Source organism: Sus scrofa, chromosome 15 (assembly GCF_054392235.1).
Source record: "Sus scrofa isolate SSC_HxYL_T2T_F1_AM1 chromosome 15, Sscrofa_HxYL_maternal_Yorkshire_Landrace_v2.0, whole genome shotgun sequence".
In the NCBI taxonomy this organism is placed as follows: Eukaryota; Metazoa; Chordata; class Mammalia; order Artiodactyla; family Suidae; genus Sus; species Sus scrofa.
Window position 1 is genome coordinate 115,087,119 of NC_139397.1, and position 20,168 is coordinate 115,107,286.

Sequence of the window (20,168 nt, forward strand, 5' to 3'; positions counted from 1 at the left end):
GGAGAACATACTGAGCTAGAAAAGAGGAGTGTGGGAGACCAGATGAGTGGCTACTGCAATAGTCCAGGCAGAGGAAGATGGATTAGGGTGGAAGTACAGATGCAGGGTTGTGAATGGATCTGAGAGATAGTTGGAAGCTATTGGTTCTGTACTGGATTCTGGGGAGACAAAGCTAAAAGGAAGAGAGTTTCAAGACCAATCCCTAGGTCTCAGTCTTCTACAGCTAAGTGGACTACAGTACCATTTGCTGGCACATCAAACATTGGCATGAAGAGGTGAAGACCATGAGTTCCACTTGGGACAAGTTGAGTTTGAGGAGCCCTTGGAAATCTCCCAGTGGGGACAGAGAGTACAGAGTTGGAAACACAAATCTGAAGCTCAGAGAAGTCTGGGAAGGAAATGTAAATGTGAGAGTTGTTGGCATATAAAGGATGAGATCACCTTAGTGAAGATTAGAAAATGAGAAGAAAAGATGGCCTAGGATTTGAGCTTTGAGAAATTTGAACATGAACTACGCTTAAACAGGAATCTGTACACTGGACACCCTGGAGGTAGGGGAAAAACCTGGAGAGTATAGGAGTAAGAGAAGAGGGTATTTCAAGGAGGAGCAAGTTGGGTAAAATGAGGACTGGAAAGGATCCATGGAGCATTAGAGATGTTTTGGTAGATGAAGGTGAGATTAGATTAGAAGCGAGTGGATGGAGAGAAAGCAGAGAATGAATATGCCCAGGTGTTGAGAAGTGTAGCTGTGAAAAGAAAAAGAAAGAAGGCAGTAACCGGGGGGAGAAATGGAGTCAAGGGAAGGTATAGTCATTATAGGCTTTTTGGGGTTTTTGTGTGTGTGTGTCTTTTTAGGGCCGCACCCGAGGCGTATGGAGGTTCCCGGGCTAGGGGTTGAATTGGAGCCGTAGTCGCTGGCCTATGCCACAGCCATAGCAACGCCACGATGGGAACTCCTGTCATCATGGGTTTCAATGTTAAGATTTGAGACTATTTAAAAGTCAGTGGTCCAGTGAGTAAATCAATATCCCGGAATTTCATTATCTCAACTCTGCTTGAAGCTCTGGGACTTCAAAGTTAAAGCACCTAATAATATTGAAGTATTCAAGTGTTAATATTATTAACATTGTAAATTCCTTAAACTAGGCTCACCTGTGCATTCCCCAAGTATCAACAGTTGAGCCTTAAACATAGACAATGACCACTGTAAATGGTAAGACTGAATAAATTAGAATAGTTTTGCACAGCTATTTATCCATGAATAATTTCTAACTTTAGTTCCTTTCATATAAAAACACAGGTGTTCCCGTTGGGCACAGTGGTAAGAAACCCAACTAGTATCCATGAGGTTGTGGGTTCGATCCCTGGCCTCACTCAGTGGGTTAAGGATCCTGCATTGCTGTGAGCTGTGGTGTAGGTCACAGATGTGGCTCAGATCTGGTGTTGCTCTGCCTGTGGCCTAGGCCGGTGGCTATAGCTCTGATTCGACCCCTAGCCTGGGAACTTCCATATGCCATGGGTGTGGCCCTAAAAAGACAAAAAAAAAATATGTGTGTGTGTGTATATATATATATATATATAATTACGGTTTATTTGTTCTCCCTTTTAAGAGCTCCCCATTTAGGAAATATTTATAGTTTCTCAAAGGAGCAAAGAAATAAAAGTAATACACCTATTATCACCTTGTTCACTAAGACTGGAGTTTTCCTGACTTAAAAGAAATTATTTAAATAAAAACAATTATTTTTAATTCTTTTGTTTCTTAACCTCAAGTCTCTGTTTTGAAAAGCAGAATGTATTACTGATAAGGTTGATGACATTTTCTTCAGAATGTATCAATACAGTACTCAGTAGATATTTTGCAATTACTGGTTGATAAGTCCAATCAAAAGAGAGAAAAGGTGTTTCCTTGTGGTGCAGCAGGTTGAGGATCCGACATTGTCACTGCATTGACTCAGGTTGCTGTTGTGGTGCAGATTCGATCCCCGGGTTGGGAACTTCCATATGCTGCATGCACAGACAGGAAAAAAAAGGGGGGGGGCGGGGGGAACAAAACCAGGATAGTTCAGGTTCCCAAACCAGTAATTTCGAGTCTAAATTATCATAATTGTCCTCTTCATTAAAAAGAGCATGATGCATAAAAGTAGCAGTTTGGGCTGTTCCGCCTTCTACATCTAAGAGGCATTCAATTAAGGAACTTTGCTGGTATTTCTGCACCAGAAATTGAGAGCAAAATAGAGTACTCAGCAAAGGACTATCACATAAAAGAAATCCAATAAATAAGGTTTGACTGAATCACAAACTTAGAGCATAAATTCAAAAAGTAATGGTAAAGATGAGGAGAGGACACTAATGAAGAGGATAGTGTGCGAGGCACAGAGATATTTTAAAACCACTGGATTGTTGGACTACGTAACCTAATTCAAATCCTTCCTGTCTTTATCAGGAAAAGAAAGGGCAGAGCTGGTATAGCTATTTAGCCCTAATCATGAACGGGGATGGGAATTTAATCTCCTTCTTCTTCCTCCTGGTCTGAGTAAGGGAAATAGAAAATGACGGTTTGCAGGCTGCTTCCTCAGTGATGATGAGACCTTCAAAGATAATGGAAAGGTTGCTCATATGAACAATAGAGAACGCCATGCAGCTTTCTGCTCACAGCAATCATAACTGCTTTTTGTGGCAGTGGGCAGATTTCAGTTTGAAAACAGACTGAAGAGAAGATGAGAAAAGAAGGATAAGACTCTTGCCAAGCACAGAACAGAAGCAAAGAGGACCCACCAAGACTACTACAATGGATGGGAGAGGCTCACCTCTTGTATCCTGGGGCCACATCAAACTTCCAGATCCTGTGAGGCCCTGGGGAGGTGAGGGAAGGCCAGAAACCACAGAAATTGGATCTCTGCTCCCCAACTCCATTCATATAAGGGCTTAGAGTTGGATAAGTTCATTAAAAAAAAAAAAAACTATGATAGGAGTTCCCATCATGGCTCAGTGGTAACGAACCTGACTAGTATCCACGAGGACGTGGGTTTGACCCTGGCCTCGCTCAGTGGGTTAAGGATCTGGCATTGCCGTGAGCTATGGTTTAGGTCACAGATGTGGTTCAGATCCCATGTTGCTGTGGCTGTGGCTGTGGCCAGTCGCTGCAGCTCCAGTTGGACCCCTAGCCTGGGAACTTCCATATGCTGCAGGTGCAGCCCTAAAAAGAAAAAAAAAAAAAAAAAAAAAGAAAAAACTTATGACATTCCCAAATTCCTCCACAATATGGCAATATGGCTGCCCATTCATTCCTTCTGGCAGTATTAGTACAGTGTAAGTCCCTCTGACTGTAGAGAATTGACTCTTAGAATTCTCTAGCCATTCTCTACGGAGAAATGTTTTATTCTTTGTTCTCCTTTGTTTTGTTTAAAAAATGTTAAAAGAGGTTTTTTGGTTTTTTGTCTTTTTAGGGCCACACCCACAGCATATGGAGGTTCCCAGGCTAGATGACTAATTAGAGCTGTAGCTACCGGCTACACCACAGCCACAGCAACACCAGATCTGAGCTGCATCTGTGACCTACACCACAGCTCAGGGCAATGCCAGATCCTTAACCCACTGAGCAAGGCCAGGGATCGAACCTGCAACCTCATGGTTCCTAGTCAAATTCGTTAAACACTGAGCCAGGCCAGGGATTGAACCTGCAACCTCATGGTTCCTAGTCAGATTCATTAAACACTGAGCCAGGCCAGGGATTGAACCTGCTACCTCATGGTTCCTAGTCAGATTCGTTAACCACTGAGCCATGATGGGAACTCCAAAAGAGGTATTTTGAAGAGGAAAAGAGATCCTCTTTCAGAAACATGTTACAGCTGCTTTTACTTCTTCAGGCAGGGTATGGGCCACTTATAGAAGCCTGGGTTCATTAAGGAAGGAGGACAAGGGCTATGTGGGGTGGCCATCCTTCCTTGAGAGCGTTTGCTGTCAAACCCGGCCAGGCTCCACAGCATCTGCTCTCATCAGGTTCTCTGTTATCATCAGCTGGAGCCTTGGCAGCAGCCTCCTTTTCTCCCCAAATCCCTCTTCTGGTTGGTCTTTCTCCCTGCCACCAGCCTTCCTGAAAGAGAAATGCCATGATGTGGGCTAGTCAGAAAGGGCCAGCCAGCACCGAACTTTCAGTGCCACCCCTAGTTCAAGTTATTTCTCCTGCATCTAAGATGAAGGAGTAGAAGCAACAAAAGGTGAAAATCATGATAGTCACACTTGATCTGAAGCCAGCTCGGAGACACAGAACAAGAAAGTGGACATCTAGATTCATAAGGCAACCGAAATACAAATCAAATTTTCTCGGCCTGGATTTGAGAAGCAGGTCCCAATACCCTATCCCCTCAGGCCATACTGGCATCTCCAAAGTCATAATTAAATGAGAAAAGGATTTTTCCTAAAGTTTAGAAGGCTAAATCATTTCTTAGGACTTTGCAAACAGCTTTTAAGCAGGCAGTCTGCTTTTGTAGCATAGAGCCTGAGGTGGTTGGTAACACTTTTGGCTTTGCAACTCTCCCTGGCGCAGAGACAAGAGAAAAAGTCATACAGCTCTGAAAGAGCTTAGCAGCATCACATCCACCTTTAGTGGCTTCAGGATGCCTATAAGATAAAGTCTAAGCACTTGGCCATGATGTAAAGGCCCTCCGTCTGACTCAATCCCAACATTCCAGCCATTTGACCTCCCCAGTGCACCGCCCACACTTACACCTCGGTGTCTTTGAATGTGCTGTGGCTTCTGCCTGGAATTTCTTTAATTTCTTTTTCTTTAATGTGCTCTCAGAACGTCACCCTGACTTTGAACTTTCACCTCAAATGTCATATCTCTGAGACAAAGAAACTACTTAGTGACTTCAACAGCTTCTATCTTGTTGAATTTGGATGATTGTTTTTGCTTCCACATGTCTCATTGTTCCAAGGTGCGCTCCTAGAAGTTGGCACTGAGTCTTTTTGATCATCGATTCTTCAGAGGTAGGCACAATGCCTGGCATAGAATAGGTTGGCCTATCACAAATGTTTATGGAATTCATCATTCTTCAGGTAGAATTTGAGCTTGGATTCCTATTACGTTCTTTTGACATTTGAGCCTTGTTAAATTTCTAGTCTGTATTGTTCATCTAAAGATTTGCATAATATATTTTAATAAAGAGGGAACAGATACCTGTAGGTAGTTAATAAATATTTGATGATTTGGATTGAATACTCACTGGAGTGGTAAAGTGTAGATTAACATTCAAGCTAATTGTTGCACACAAATCAATGGAAACTGGGAGGAGTGTGGCACTTTTTATTCCAATTATTCTAAAGTTGGGGCCACAAGCCAAGGAATGTGAGCAACTACCAAATGCTGGAGGGGGAAAGGGATAGATTCTTCCCTAGAGGCTCCAGAGCAAGCATGGCCCTGCCCACAGCTTGAGTTTGGCTCAGGAATACTGATTTTGGTTGTTTTGTTTTTCTTTTTTTGTTTTTGGGTTTTTTTTTTTTTTTTTTTTTTTTGTCTTTTTTAGGGCTGCACCTGAGGCATATGGAGGTTCCCAGGCTAAGGGTCGAATCGGAGCTGTAGCCGCCGGCCTACGCCACAGCCACAGCAAAACAGGATCTGAGCTGCATCTACAACCTACACCACAGCTCCCGGCAACACCGGATCCTTAACCCACTGAGCAAGGCCAGGGATCGAACCCTCAACCTCATTAGTCAGATTCATTAACCACTGAGCCACGACAGGAACTCCAGGGATATTGATTTCAGATGTCTGACTTCCAGAACTATGAGAAAATAAAATTTCTGTTGTTTTAAGTTACCCACCTGTTGGTAACTTGTTATAGTGGCCAATTGGAAATAAATACGAGGAATGTCAAGATGTCAGGGCAACCACTGAGGAGAAAGACCCCTAACTCACTACAACTGTTTTAGCTTCTGCCGAACATGGTGTACCATCAACACACCTAGAAGCTGGATCTAAATTCTTGATTCCCTTTTGAGAATGGTGGAGCTTCTTTTGTCATCCAATGCATAATACAAAATGGATTTGGGTTGAAATATGTTATGAATCTGAGGTTTAGCATGAGAAAAACTATACTTTCAAATGTCTTTTTGATACAGAGTAGATAAGAAAAGTTTCTATCTTGGACTATTAAATTAGATAACACCTCATCTCAGGGTCACATAATTTTGTAATGGACCACTTTTTTAAACCATTGATAAAGTTATCTAATTATCTGGAACAAACGCCATTCTTAAAACATTATCTAAATTTCCAGACACATATTTTGTATGATAAAGGGAGTAGTTTCAGAAAAGGGGAAAACCGAGGACAATTCAGATGGGTATTTGGATATTTTTGGACACAATGGGCAAATTATTGTCTTTCTTGGTGCTCATTATCAGTCGTGAGCTCCAAATAGAGCCAGTGAGCTTTCATCGAAAAAAGAAAATCAACAACCCCCTCTCCTAAAAACAAACCTAACAATACCTCCCTCCAATCGATCGTCAGTTCCTAGTATTCTGGGAACTCTAGTTCTCTAGGTGCATAAAATGTTATACAATTATTTTAAACAAAATAGAATATATAGCAAATTTCTACCCTCTCCCTTCAAAAGTACATTCTGTGAGCCTGGCTCTGGGAAAATTCCTAAGAAATCTCAGTAGCAAAGATGATGTCATCCTAATCCTTCAACAATAATGTGCTCCCAAGTGGCAGTCGGGATGTTCTAGGTTTCCGGTAAAAATACTACCTCCTGTTTTCTGTTTCTTAAAATTCCCCTTCTAAAAATTGGGCTATTTGGGGTTTTCTGATTGAGCTGTAAAAGTATTGTTATATATTCTGAAAACAAATCCTTTGTCAGAAATGTAGTTATATGTGGTTTGCCTTAATGATTTTTCTTAATGATAATGACAGAAATCTTTGTGATGAAATTTACCAGTTTAAAATTGTTCACTTTTTAATCCTATCCATGCACCTTTGCCTAAATCACAACTCAAAGCTTTCTCCTATATATACTTCTAGAAGCTTTACAGTTTAGCTTTTACGTTTAGATTTATGATTCATCTAAATTGATTGATTTTTGATAAGTGTTTTGGCACTTTTATCAAGTTAATCAACCATAAATGTGTGGGTCTAATTTTGACCTCTTTGTTCTCTTCCACTGATGTGCTTACCTATCCTTTTACCAATACCACACTGTCTTGATTAATGTAGCTCTATAGTAAGTCTTGAAATCAAGTACTGCTGTGATTCTTTTCCAAAATTATTGTGACTATTTGAAATTGTTTGCTTTTCTATAAAAATTTTAGGATCAGCTTGTAGATTTTTAGAAAAATAGCCTGCTAGAATTTCTATTGGGGTTGCATTTAATGTACATACCATCTTGGAAAGAAATAACATCCTAAAAATAGTAAGTCTTCCAATCAATGAATATTATATTTCTCTTTATCCTAGGGCTTTAAAATGTTCTCTAAGCAATATTTTGTAGTTTTTATGGAGCGATCTTATAGCATATTTTAACGTATTCCTAAGTATCTTATTTTTATAAAATACCATATATTTTACAATTCTTTGATGTTTGTACATAGAAAATATTTCTGATAATATTGACCTTAAATTCTGTGACCTTACTAGATTCAATTACCAGTCCTAGGTTCGATTTGTACATTCCTGAGAACTTTTTATATATTGCTGGATTTGATTTGCTAGTATTTTGTTAGGGATTTTCATGTTTATATTAACAAAGGATGTTCTTAAGTAACTGTTTTGGTCATTTCTTTTTCATGCTCTGAAAAAGAGCTATACTTGCTTCATAAAATGATTTAGGAAGTGGTGTTTCTCATTTTCCAAAAGAGTTTTATAACATTGGTGCTACACAATGTTCAATAGAAATAGAAGTTCAATACCACTGAAATAATCTGGGCCTGGAGTTTCCTGCTGTGGGAAGTTTATATTTTTCTAAATCGGGTTTATTAATACGTAAATTCTATCTTTTAGTAAACAGTTCCAGGAATTTTAATGACTGTGTGCCATTACATAATCACCATCACATCAAGATTTAGAACATTTCTGTCACTGTCCCTCCACCCCCCAATTCCCTTGAAGTACTTTTGGAGTCAATTCACCTGTAACCACTCCTCGGCTTTTTGTTGCTAGTTTTATCTTTTTCTGACTGTCATATAAGTAGAATCATATAGTTTGGCATGTTCTACTTAGCATAATGCATTTGAGATTCATCAATATCATTTCACGTATCAGCTGGTCACATCTGTTTTTGGTGAAGTAATATCCCATTTTATGGATGTGCCACATGTTTTCCATCCATGAGCGAGTTGATAGACACTTGGTTTGTTTCCAGTTTGGGAAAATTATTAATAAAGTTGCTGTAAATATCTACATAGAGATCTTTGTGTGGACACAAATTTTCATTCCTTTTGAGGAAACATATGGGAGTGGTATTGCTGGTTCATAAGATAAAGATATGTTTAAATCTGTAAGAAATTGCCACGCTTTCTTCCAAAGTGACATTCTCTTCTGCATTTCCACCAGCAATGTACAAGAATTCTAGTTGTTTCAAAATTTACTAGCACTCAGTGTTGCCAGCTTTTGAAAATTTTAATTTTAGGCATTGTGTTTATAACTTATATTTTCCTAATGATTATGTTGGACATCTTTTCATATGCTTATTTTGTCATCCACATATCTTCTCTGGTGAAGTGTCCATTTTAAGTATTTTGCTCTTATAAATGTGGTTGTTTTCTTGTTGAATTTTAAAACTTCTTTATATGTGTGTGTATATATATATATGTATGTGTGTACATATATATGTGTGTGTGTGTACATACATATATATACATACATATACATATATATATATATGAATTTTTTTGTCTTTTTAGGGCTGAACCCATGGCATATGGAAGTTCCCAGGCTAGGGATCGAATCAGAGCTGCAGCTGCCGGCCTATGCAACAGCCACAGCAATGCCAGATTCGAGCCAAGTCTGTGACCTACACCACAGCTCATGGCAACTCTCGATCCTTAACCCACTAAGCAAGGGCAGGGATCAAACCTTACTAGCTGGGTTTGTTACTGCCGAACCACGATGGGAACTCCTTTATATATATCTTGGATACAAATTCTTTATCAAATGTATGTTTGGTTTTCTCCCACCTGTGAATTGTGTTTCCATTTTATTAACCCTGTCTTTTGAAGAAGTTTTTATTTTTGATGAAGTCTCACTCACCAATTTTTCCTTTTATGATTTGGGCTTTTAAAGAATTTAAAAATTTTAATTTCTCCATGGCATTTTGGATGTATCTCTTTGCATTTAATCTACTTAGTAAATGTAATACCTGGACCATAATTATAATTTCCTTCTTACATAAAATTCCAATATATACACAAATAAAGAGAACAGGATAATAGAACTCCATGTGCTTACCACTTAGCTTCAATAGGTAGCGACATGGAGGCAATTTTGTTACAGACATAATTTTTTTTGTTATATCAGGATTTTGAATTATCTTGGATCATTATTATAATTATTCACTTGAAGAACATTTAACAAATTTCTATCATGTAAAATAGGCATTGCTAAGTGTGGGACTATGAAGAAGTGTGTGGAAAGGGACAAGATCCCTGTCTGCTCGGAGCAGACAATCTACTTGGAGAAATAGTCTGGTGCAGTGGAAGAGTTTCAGAACCAAATTTAACCATGTTCAAATCTAGGCGCTGCTATTCCCCTGGGCAAATATTATTTAATCTCTCTGCACCTCAACTTCCTCATCTGTGAAGTAATCCTACTTTGCACTGTTGATGTAAGAATTAGAAATGATACATATAAAAGGCTAGCATAGCAGTTGACATGCAGATGCTAAATAAATGTCAGTATTATTAAGAACTGTAGAAAAGAGTACACAAGACCTAATGCGATGATTCTATAGGACAGGAATAGAATCTTATGATAGTAAGAGCTAGGAGGAAGGACAAGAAGATCAGTCCTGCCTGTGGCAGTTGGGAGATTTTTATGGAGAAAACATTGATAGTAGAGGTGCCGGAGGAAGAAGTTCTTGAGCAGAGGCAGAGAAGTAACAAAAGGGAGGAAATACTCAAAGGAGATGCCCAGTTTGCTTGTTCAGCAGACTGAGATCACTGCTTCCTTTTATCCATTTTGCAGTGGACTGAGCAACAGTTCCAATTAGACCCCTTTACATGTTGGAGTCCTAACTTTCAGTCAGCTGGCACATTCATGCTGGGACTTCCTAGCCTCCAGAACTGTGAGAAATATATTTCTATTGTTTATGCCATGGAGTTGATGGAATTCTATTACAGCAGCCCAAGCAGACTAACACACTTTTCTTAGACTTTGTTTGGGGTTGCACACATCCAGGTTAAAAATTTGAATCTGCAGCCTCCCTTTCATTTCTTATTGGTGACATTATTCTGGCCTATGAGCTATAGATGGAGGTCCTTGAAAGTGGGAAAGAGAGAGGAGGAAAAATCTTCTCCCCTCCTTCCTGGAATGGAAATACCATGCAGTCACTATCTCGTTATGAAAGCCATACATTAAAGATGGAGAACAACTGGGCAGAAGGAACTCTGGTTCTTGCTGACTTCATGGAGTCTTATCCTGGACTTTCTACCTGAAAACTGAATTGTTTAAACAATTGTTTTCCAGATTTCCTGTTTCTTGCAAACTAATCCTAACTGAAAAAGCCTAGGTGAGGAGGGGATGGGTGTCTTTGGGAAATGGTAGGAGAGAAGGCTGGAAATCGCTCAAACTGTTAAGACTGGTCAAAAAGTTTGGATTGTTTCCTACAGAACACGGGGGAAGATTAAAATGTTTTGGAAAAGAGAATGATAATGCTAAATTTCTGTTTTAAGAAGTATAATGGTCATTCCCATCATGGCGCAGCAGAAACGAATCTAACCAGGAACCATGAGGTTTCAGGTTCAATTCCTGGCCTTGCTCAGTAGGTTAAGGATCCAGCATGGCCGTGAGCTGTGGTGTAGGTCACAGACACAGCTTGGATCTGGCAACAACAGTTCCGATTAGACCCCTAGCCTGCGAGCCTCCATATGCTGCGGGTGCGGCCCTCAAAAGATAGAAAAGGAAAAAAAGCAAAAAGAAAAGTATTAACGGCAATATGCAGGATAAAGGGAAGTGGGTGAGATAAGGTAAGGGAGATCACATATGAAGCTGCTGGAAAATTCGGAACACAAGTGATGATGGTCTAAACTAGGGTGGGAGCTAGAAACGAGTGTACCAAAGCAAAGGTGACCCTAAAGTACTTGACTCTTTAGGGCTGGGTATGCAAGGGAGGAACTGGATGGCGAGCAATTAGATGCCAAGCAAGGGAGAAATGATAAATAAATTTCAACTTGTGTAGTTGGAGGACTTAATAAAAATTTGGAGACTAAAAAGAATCACTAATTAAGGAGGGAGAGTAAAGGTAAGTTAAATTTCAGCTAAGAGTTGAAACTGAGTTTGTCCAGTTTGAAGAAAACTAGTTTAGAGAGCTAGGAAGAAAGCACTGCCAACTAGCAATTGTCACTCACCAACTGCCTCTGCAAGAATGAAGTTAATAGCCACTAGAGTCATTGATTTCCAAAATACACTGAAAGGAGTTCAGGGTGGAGATCAGGAATGAGACACTCCATGTTCTGGGAAAAACTTACCGAATAGGCAGTTATTCTAGTCAGGTTACTTTTCAGGAGTCAATTTTACGAGCCCAATTTCTTGTACCTTCTCATACCTAGAAAAGCACTAAAATCATTAATGGCACTATCTGCTCCTGTGATTAGCAGCAACTGCTTGCCAAAATGTGTACTTAATTGCACTAACCCCCTTCAGTAAAATCATATACTGACCTCCTCCCTACTTCTGTGATGCAGTTTCGCAGAGCTAAGAGGCTGTCTCCCAGGCTATAGCTCTCATTTTACCCCAAATAACACTTAATTCACAACTCTTATATTGTGCTTCTTTTTTCAGTTGACCTATCATTTCATGAGCATCAATGTGTCGGTACACTTGGTCTATTATCTCATTGAAACCTCACTCCAAGTTTGTAAGAAAATATTATCATAATTTAAGGACGAGGATACAGTCTCAGGGAAGCTAAATGCATTGCCACTGACTCAGAGATATTTAGATACAGAAACAAGGGAGCAAGTCTGTCTGATCTGGTGAGTCATCATCAAGAATATAACCCTGAAGTCATAGTTAGATGAAAACTCTAGGGGAATGTATAGAAAGAGGAACAAGGAAGGTGTGGGTAGATCATTGGAAACACTTTTCCAAGGCAAAAGGAGTAACTAGTACAGTCAGAAAAGATTTTCACAGAGAGTAGGAAGTGAACTGGTATTATTACACATTGCAGAGCCTCCATGGAAGAACTCTATTAGTCTGCTTTGAAATCTACTGTGGGCAAATTACTTAATTTCTCTGAGACTGTTTCTTTTCTTGTAATGTGGGGATAAGAACCCTCCCTCTAAAGGTTTTTATGGAGAATGAAATGAGAAACTGAACACGAATATGTCTGGCATGGATTCTGGTACAAGAGGTACTTAGTGACTGTCTGCTAAAAGAATAAAGTACAGGTGACAAGACGGTCTGTACAAACCCCACAATATGGTCTAGAGTGTTTATATCAAAAGAAATTGCTTGTATTTTTTAGTTTTTCTTATGATTTTTTTCTTTTCTTTCAAAGTCAAATTACAGCATATATTTCTGATTAATGACTCTAGTTAGATGTATTTTCGCACCTGAAGATCTTATTGCATTATAATCTCATTGAAACAATGAAAAAAAGTTAATTTAAAACAGTCCAAAAAAATGTGGCACATATATATCTTGAAATACTACTCTGCCATAAAAGAAAAACTAATACTGTTTGCAGCAACATAGATGCAAATAGAGATTCTTTTTTAAAAAACAATTTTTTTACTTTTAAAATTTTTTTTTTTTTTTTTTTTTTTTTTTTTTTTTTGTCTTTTTGCTATTTCTTGGGCCGCTTCCGTAGCATATGGAGGTTCCCAGGCTAGGGGTCTAATCGGAGCTGTAGCCACCGGCCTACGCCAGAGCCACAGCAACTCGGGATCCGAGCTGCGTCTGCAACCTACACCACAGCTCACGGCAACGCTGGATCCTTAACCCACTGAGCAAGGTCAGGGACCGAACCCGCAACCTCATGGTTCCTAGTCGGATTTGTTAACCACTGCGCCACGACAGGAACTCCGTCTTTTTTTCTTTTTAAGGCCACACCTGTGGCATATGGGGAGGTTCCCAGGCTAGGGGTGGAATCGGAGCTGTAGCCGCTGGCCTATACCAGAGCCATAGCAACGTGGGATCTGAACTGCTTCTGCGACCTACACCACAGCTCACGGCAACAATAAATCCTTAACCCACTGAGCCAGGCCAGAGATTGAACCCATGTCCTCGTGGATGCTTGTCGGGTTCAGTAACCACTGAGACACGACAGGAGCTCCAGAACTAGAGATTCTTACACTAGGCCAGAAAGAAAGAGACAAATACCATATGATATCAGATATTTATGTCTAAAATATGGCACAGATGATCCTATCTGCAAGACAGAAACAGGTCATGGCCAAGGACAGAAGACTTATGATACCCTGGGGAGACGGGGGAGGGAGTGGGATGGACGGGCAGTGTGGGATTTTTGGATGCAAACTGTTACATTTAGAATGGATGGGCAATGGGGACCTACTGTATGGCACAGGGAATTGTGTGAGATTGGGTCACTTTGCTGTACAACAGGAATTGAAGAAATATTGTACATCAACTATACTTTAATTAAAAAAATATCCTGTAAGTTATTGCAACAAGATAAAGAAAGAACAAAATGGAGATTCAGAATACCCATTTTCCACTCCCCGCCTTGTAGGTGAGATCGTGGGGATAATAAAAAGTAAGATAGGTTACTGGCTGGAGGCAACTTAAGAAAATTTTTTTTATATGGATGTTCCTAGGCCAGGGATTGAGCCTAAGCAGCAATGCTGAATCTTAAGCTACTGTGCCAGGCTGGGGTTCAAGCCCACACTGCCACAGAGCCAATTCCGGATCCTTAACCCACTGTGTCACAGCAGGAAGTCCAAGAAATTTGTATTATGAGGATGATATGCAACACATTATGGGAGTCAGGCAAGGTCCCAGGACAAATCTAACATAGAAAGAGGTTTGTCTACAACATCCAATCAGTTGCTAAGCCCTAAAGGGTCCAGACTTTAGGGTCACCCTTACCTTGGTTCACTCTTTTCTGGCTCCCAACCTAGTTTGAATCATAATTAGCAGTATTCCAAATTTTGCAGCAGCATTATAAATGATATCCCTCTCCTGTCTCACTTACTTATATTCCCATTAATTTTTTTATACACAAAGATTTTATAAACTTTAGTATTAGAAAAGAACCCACCAACGTTGGCTCTGCCGGTTTCATTCCTGCCTATCCTACTCAATAGATCACAACTGAAGGATCATACATCATGACACTTAACACACCCTACTCAATTTATTTGGTCATTAAATGTTTCTAACAGTAAGGACAGCATAGAGTGAGGCATTATTTCTGTACCCCTGGAGGCTATAAAGGAAACAATGCCTTGTGTGTTTTCATGTTTCTGCATGAGAGAAGGAAAGAAGGAAATTGACATGCTGTGAAGAAAACATCTCCTTTTCCCAGAAACAGTTACTCTCCAACTCTCTTCTTATCCTTGCCTCCTGTTTCATGGAGCCACATGCTTACATTTCATGGGGAGACAAAATCTGGAGCTATCTGTTTACATTTTGTAGAACATTTGGGAGCAAAGATTTCACTTCTTCTCTCAGGAGGGGAGGGCAGCATGTAGCTTATATAAACTCCCAGATTCATAACATCGGGGTTCCTCCCTTGTGGTGCAGTACAAGACAGAAAACTGCATTTGCATATTCACCTGGCTCTGCTCACATTGCCCTCATGTGGGAAGAATGGGCCAGGGGAACGGATGTTGTTACTGCTTTAAGTAGTAACAGTCGGTTCCTGATCCAGAGACCTAATTTCTTGCCTTCGGGATAATACAATACAGATATTAAAAACTTCTCAACCTCAAAGTCTTCCAAAATATATTCTAAACTGAGTTTCTCTAAAGGGGCTTGTGAACATTCTAAGTGGCGATCAATATAACATACTAGGATGCAGAAGGAAAACATAATTTTCATGTTTCTAATCTAACAAATTAATGTGGTAGCACTTTATACATGGACTGACAGCAATGCCCTCACACACTCAGCCTTTATCATAGCTGATCACACACCGTGTGTAGGCTGTATTCCAAGAGAAGGGTAGGAATTCTATAGCTTGTAGGTGAAAGACTGGGAACCCCATAGTTTATTCCTTCACCTGTTTACTCTAAGCTTACTGTGAAACTGTGGTGCATGTGAGCCAGTTAAAAAATCCACGAATTAAATTATTATTTATCACATTATCTAGTTTTATCTAACATAATTACCACAAAATGAAGAAGTAGCTTAAAAATACTCCTTACAATGAAATTTTAAAATATTACCAGTACGGAGTTCTCGTCGTGGTGCAGTGGTTAACGAATCTGACTAGGAACCATGAGGTTGCAGGTTCAGTCCCTGCCCTTGCTCAGTGGGTTAAGGATCTGGAATTGCCGTGAGCTGTGGTGTAGGTTGCAGACGCGGCTCGGATCCCGCGTTGCTGTGGCTCTGGTGTAGGCCACTGGCTACAGCTCCGACTGGACCCCTAGCCTGGGAACCTCCATATGCCGTGGGAGCGGCCCAAGAAATAGCAAAAAGACAAAAAAATAAAATAAAATAAAATAAAATAAAATATTACCAGTACAAACCAACAGAAGAAAATTTATGGGTGCCTACATGTCTACTCTTTTGTCAGGTTTGCTAGGAATTAAAAATAATAATTTAACTATATCTAATAAGTTATTCTTCTATTATATATACTATTATAAGTAAAATTACATATAACTAAAGCTTACATATTATAGTAGTTTATAGGGTAAAGTTTATGTTTATTGGGGTAAAGTAAAAACTTTTTATTTTTATTTTTTTTATGCACCCGTGGCATATGGAAGTTCCCAGGCTAGGGGTCAAATCGGAGCTGTAGTTGCCGGCCTATACCACAGCCACAGCAACATGGGATCCAAGTCATGTCTGCGACCTACACCACAGCTCAAGGCAACACCAGATCTTCAACCCATTGTGCGAGGCCAGGGATCGAAACTGCGTCCTCATGTATACTAGTCAGATCCATTTCCTCTGAGCCACAATGGGAGCTCCCAGAACAAAGGTTTTTAAATGCAGTGAATAGTACATATTGCCAGTTTAAAATGCAACTACATTGCATACCTTGTTTTTCTAAAAAGGGTAAACCAAGTTCCATTCTTAACTAAATTCTTTTTTTCTCCAGTAGGCCAAAACTTTTATAGAAAGGTTTTCTTCCTCTCTCCTCCACTCCAATCCTTTATCACTTTCTTAAGGGCAACAATCTCTGTAATGTCCAACACATAAAATACTGTTATTGTCTGCAAGCCAGGGAATGAAGAGACTGAATCATAAAGTTTACTCTTCAAACACCTTCTAACTAAATCTTTGCAGTTCCATAGTAAAAAGGCCTTTACTGTTTCAGTAAAACATACTCCAATTCCCTAGATTATTCTTTCTCTTAACCTTCTATAATTCTTTCTTGATCAAAATGGCACAAATACTACGGTAAAAAGTATAGTGACAGAATCTTTTTGAGCACGTGTCAATATGAACACGCCTCACAGAACTATTTGATATTGAAGGATAGGTTGACTTACACATATGAATATTCCAATGAGCACTTAATTGCAAAGCCTCAAGATGTCCATTAACATGATATGATTTAAGCATACTAGGAAGTCTATGAAACTTGGTTCTTTCTCCAAATAGATTCAAGAGAAAAGCAAATCACTAGAAGCATTTTTAAAAGCTCCATTTCATATAATTTTTCTTGACTTAGAGTCATTACTCTTGACCCATACCAAATACCCAACATGAAAGTGTATTAAGTACAGTAAAATATTTCCATTCATTTGATAAGGCAAGAGGGTCTACTCTTCCTTAATTTAAGGCCATATCCAAGTTCTGCCTGTTCAAAACAATGAAGAACAAAATAAATCCTAAAAGACTACTACCAGCAACTATGTGCCCATAAAATGGACAAGCTAGAAAAAACAAACAATGCTTAGAAAGTTACAATGTTTCAAGACTGAATCAGGAAGAAATAGAAAATATGAACAGACCAATCACAAGTCTTGAAATTGAAAGTGTAATTTACAAAGTCCCAATAGGAGTTCCTTTCGTGGCTCAGCAGTTAAGGAACCCAACTAGGATCCATGAGGATACTTCACTCAGTGGGTTAAGGATCTGGCATTGCTTTATGTAGGTCAGATGTGGCTTGGATCCAGCATTGCTGTGGCTGTGGTACAGGCCAGCAGCTGTAGCTCTAATTCAACCCCTAGCCTGGGAACTTCCATATTCTGTGGGTGTGGCCCTAAAAAAGCAAAAAAACAAAACAAAAAAAATCCCAACAAAAGTTCAGGGCCAGATGGCCTCACAGGTGAATTTTATCAAACACTTAGAGAAGAGTTAATGCCTATATTTCTGAAACTCTTCCAGAAAACTGCAGAGTAAGGAACACTCCCGAGCTCATTCTACAAGGCCACCATCACCCTCACACCAAAACCAGATAAAGATACCACAAAAAAATTAACAGGCCAGTATCACTAAGGAACATAAATGCAAAAAGCCTTAACAAAATATTAGCAAACTATATCCAACAATACATTAAAAGGGTCATACACCATGAGCACATGGTAAATATCCCAGGGATGCAAGGATTCTTCAATATCCGTGAATCAGTATGACACACCACATTAACCAACTGAAGAATAAAAAAAACACAGGATCATCTCAATAGATGCAGAAAAAGCTTTTGACAAAATTTAACACCCACTTATGATTAAAAACTCTCCAAAAAGCTGTCATAGAGGGAGCTTACCTCAACATACTACAGGCCATATATGACACACCCACAGCTAACATTCTCAGTGGTGAAAAGCTGAAAGCATTTCTGCTAAGATCAGGAACAAGACAAAGATTCCACTCTCACCATTCTTACTCAACATAGCTTTGGAAGCCCTGGCCACATCAATCAGAGAAGAAAAAGAAATAAAAGGAATCCAAATTGGAAGAGAAGTAAAATTGTCACTGCAAATGACATGATAACTATACACAGAAAATCCTAAAGATTCTATAGGAAAACTAGCAAAGCTCATCAATGAATTTGGTAAAGTTGCAGGAAACAAAATTAATACACAGAAATCTCTTGTAGTCATACAAACTAACTACAGAACAGAGAGAGAAATTAAGGAAACAAGCCCATTTACTACCATTGCATTAAAAAGAATAAAACACCTAGGAATAAACCTACCTGAGAAGGCAAAAGACCTGTACTCTGAAAACTATAAAACACTGATGAAAGAAATCAAAGATGACACAAATAGATGGAAAGATATACCATGCTCTTGGACTGGAAGAATCAATATTGTCATAATGACTACACTACCCAAGGCAATCTACAGATGCAATGCAATCCCTATCAAATGACAATGGAATTTTTCACAGAACTAGAACAAGAAATTTTTTTAAATTTGTATGGAAACAGAAAAGACCCTGAATAGCCAAAGCAATTCTGAGAAAGAAAAAAAGAAGCTGGAGGAATCAGGCTTCCTGACTTCAGACTTTACCACAAAACTACAGTCTTTAAAACAGTATAGTACTGGCACAAAAACAGACACATGGATCAGTGGAACAGGATAGAAAGCCCAGAGATAAACCCATGCACCTATGGTCGAATGATCTATGACAAAGTAGGCAAGAATATATAATGGAGAAGAGACAGTCTCTTCAGTAAGTGGTGCTGGGAAAACTGGACAGCTACAGGTAAAAAATGGAATTAGAAGATTAGAAGATTCTCTAACATCATACACAAAAATAAACTCAAAATGGATTAAAGATCTAAATGCAAGGCTGGATACTAAACTCTTAGACAAAAACGTAGGCTGAACACTCTCTGACAAATCAATCTCTTTTTGGATCCATCTCCTAGAGAAATGAAAATAAAAACAAAAATATACAAATAGGACCTAATTAAACTTAAAAAGTTTTGCACAAAGAAAAGCATTAAAAAAAAAAAAACCCAAAAGACAATCCACATGGAAGAAATTCTTTACAAATAAAGTTACTGACAAGGGATTAATCGCCAAAATAAACAAACAGCTTGTGTAGCACCCTCTCTCTTTCAATAAAAAATGGACACTCAGAAGAGAACATAGGCAAAACATTCTCTGACATAAACCATACAAATGTTTTCTTAGGGCAGTTTTCCAATGCAATAGAAATAAAAACAAATGGAACCTAATCACACAAGTTTTTGCACAGAAAAGGAAACCATAAACAATAACAAACGGAAAAGGCAACCTACAGAATGGGAGAAAATAGTTGTAAACAATGCAAATGACAAGGGCTTAATCTTCAAATTATATAAACAACGCATACTACTCAACAACAACAACAAAACAACCCAATTGAAAAATGGGCAGAAGACCTAAGCAGCCATTTCTCTAAAGACATATGAACAGCCAGTAGGCCCATGAAAAAAATGTTCATCACTGATTATTAAAGAAATGCAAATCAAAACTACAGTAAGGTACTGGTCAGAATCTCACACTGGTCAGAATAGTCACCATTAATGTCTACAAATACCAAATGCTGGAGAGGGTGTGGAACAAAGAGAACCGTCCTCCTACACTGTCAGTAGGAATGTTAATTGGTACAACCACTATGGAAAACAATATGGAGGTACCTCAGAAAACTAAATATAGAACTACCATTTGATCCAGCAATCCCACTCCTGGACATCTATCCAAAGAAAATCATAATTTGAAAAAATACATGCACCCCAGTGTTCAGTGCAGCACTACACTATTTATAATAGTCAAGACATGGAAGCAACATAAATGTCCATCAACAGAAGAAGAGATAAAGAAAATGTGGTACATATATACAATAGAATATTACCAGCCATAAGAAAGAATGAAAT

General features: G+C 39.0%; 1 protein-coding gene across 1 annotated transcript in view; it reads right to left on the bottom strand.

The window, feature by feature from the left end:
* Nucleotides 1-20,168, bottom strand: part of PGAP1 (post-GPI attachment to proteins inositol deacylase 1) — a 112,757-nt gene that overhangs the window by 2,451 nt on the left and 90,138 nt on the right. The window contains exon 29 of the transcript XR_014830018.1: nucleotides 11,686-11,762. The gene's annotated coding sequence lies outside the window, so the exon portion shown is untranslated. The remainder of the gene's footprint in view (nucleotides 1-11,685; nucleotides 11,763-20,168) is intronic.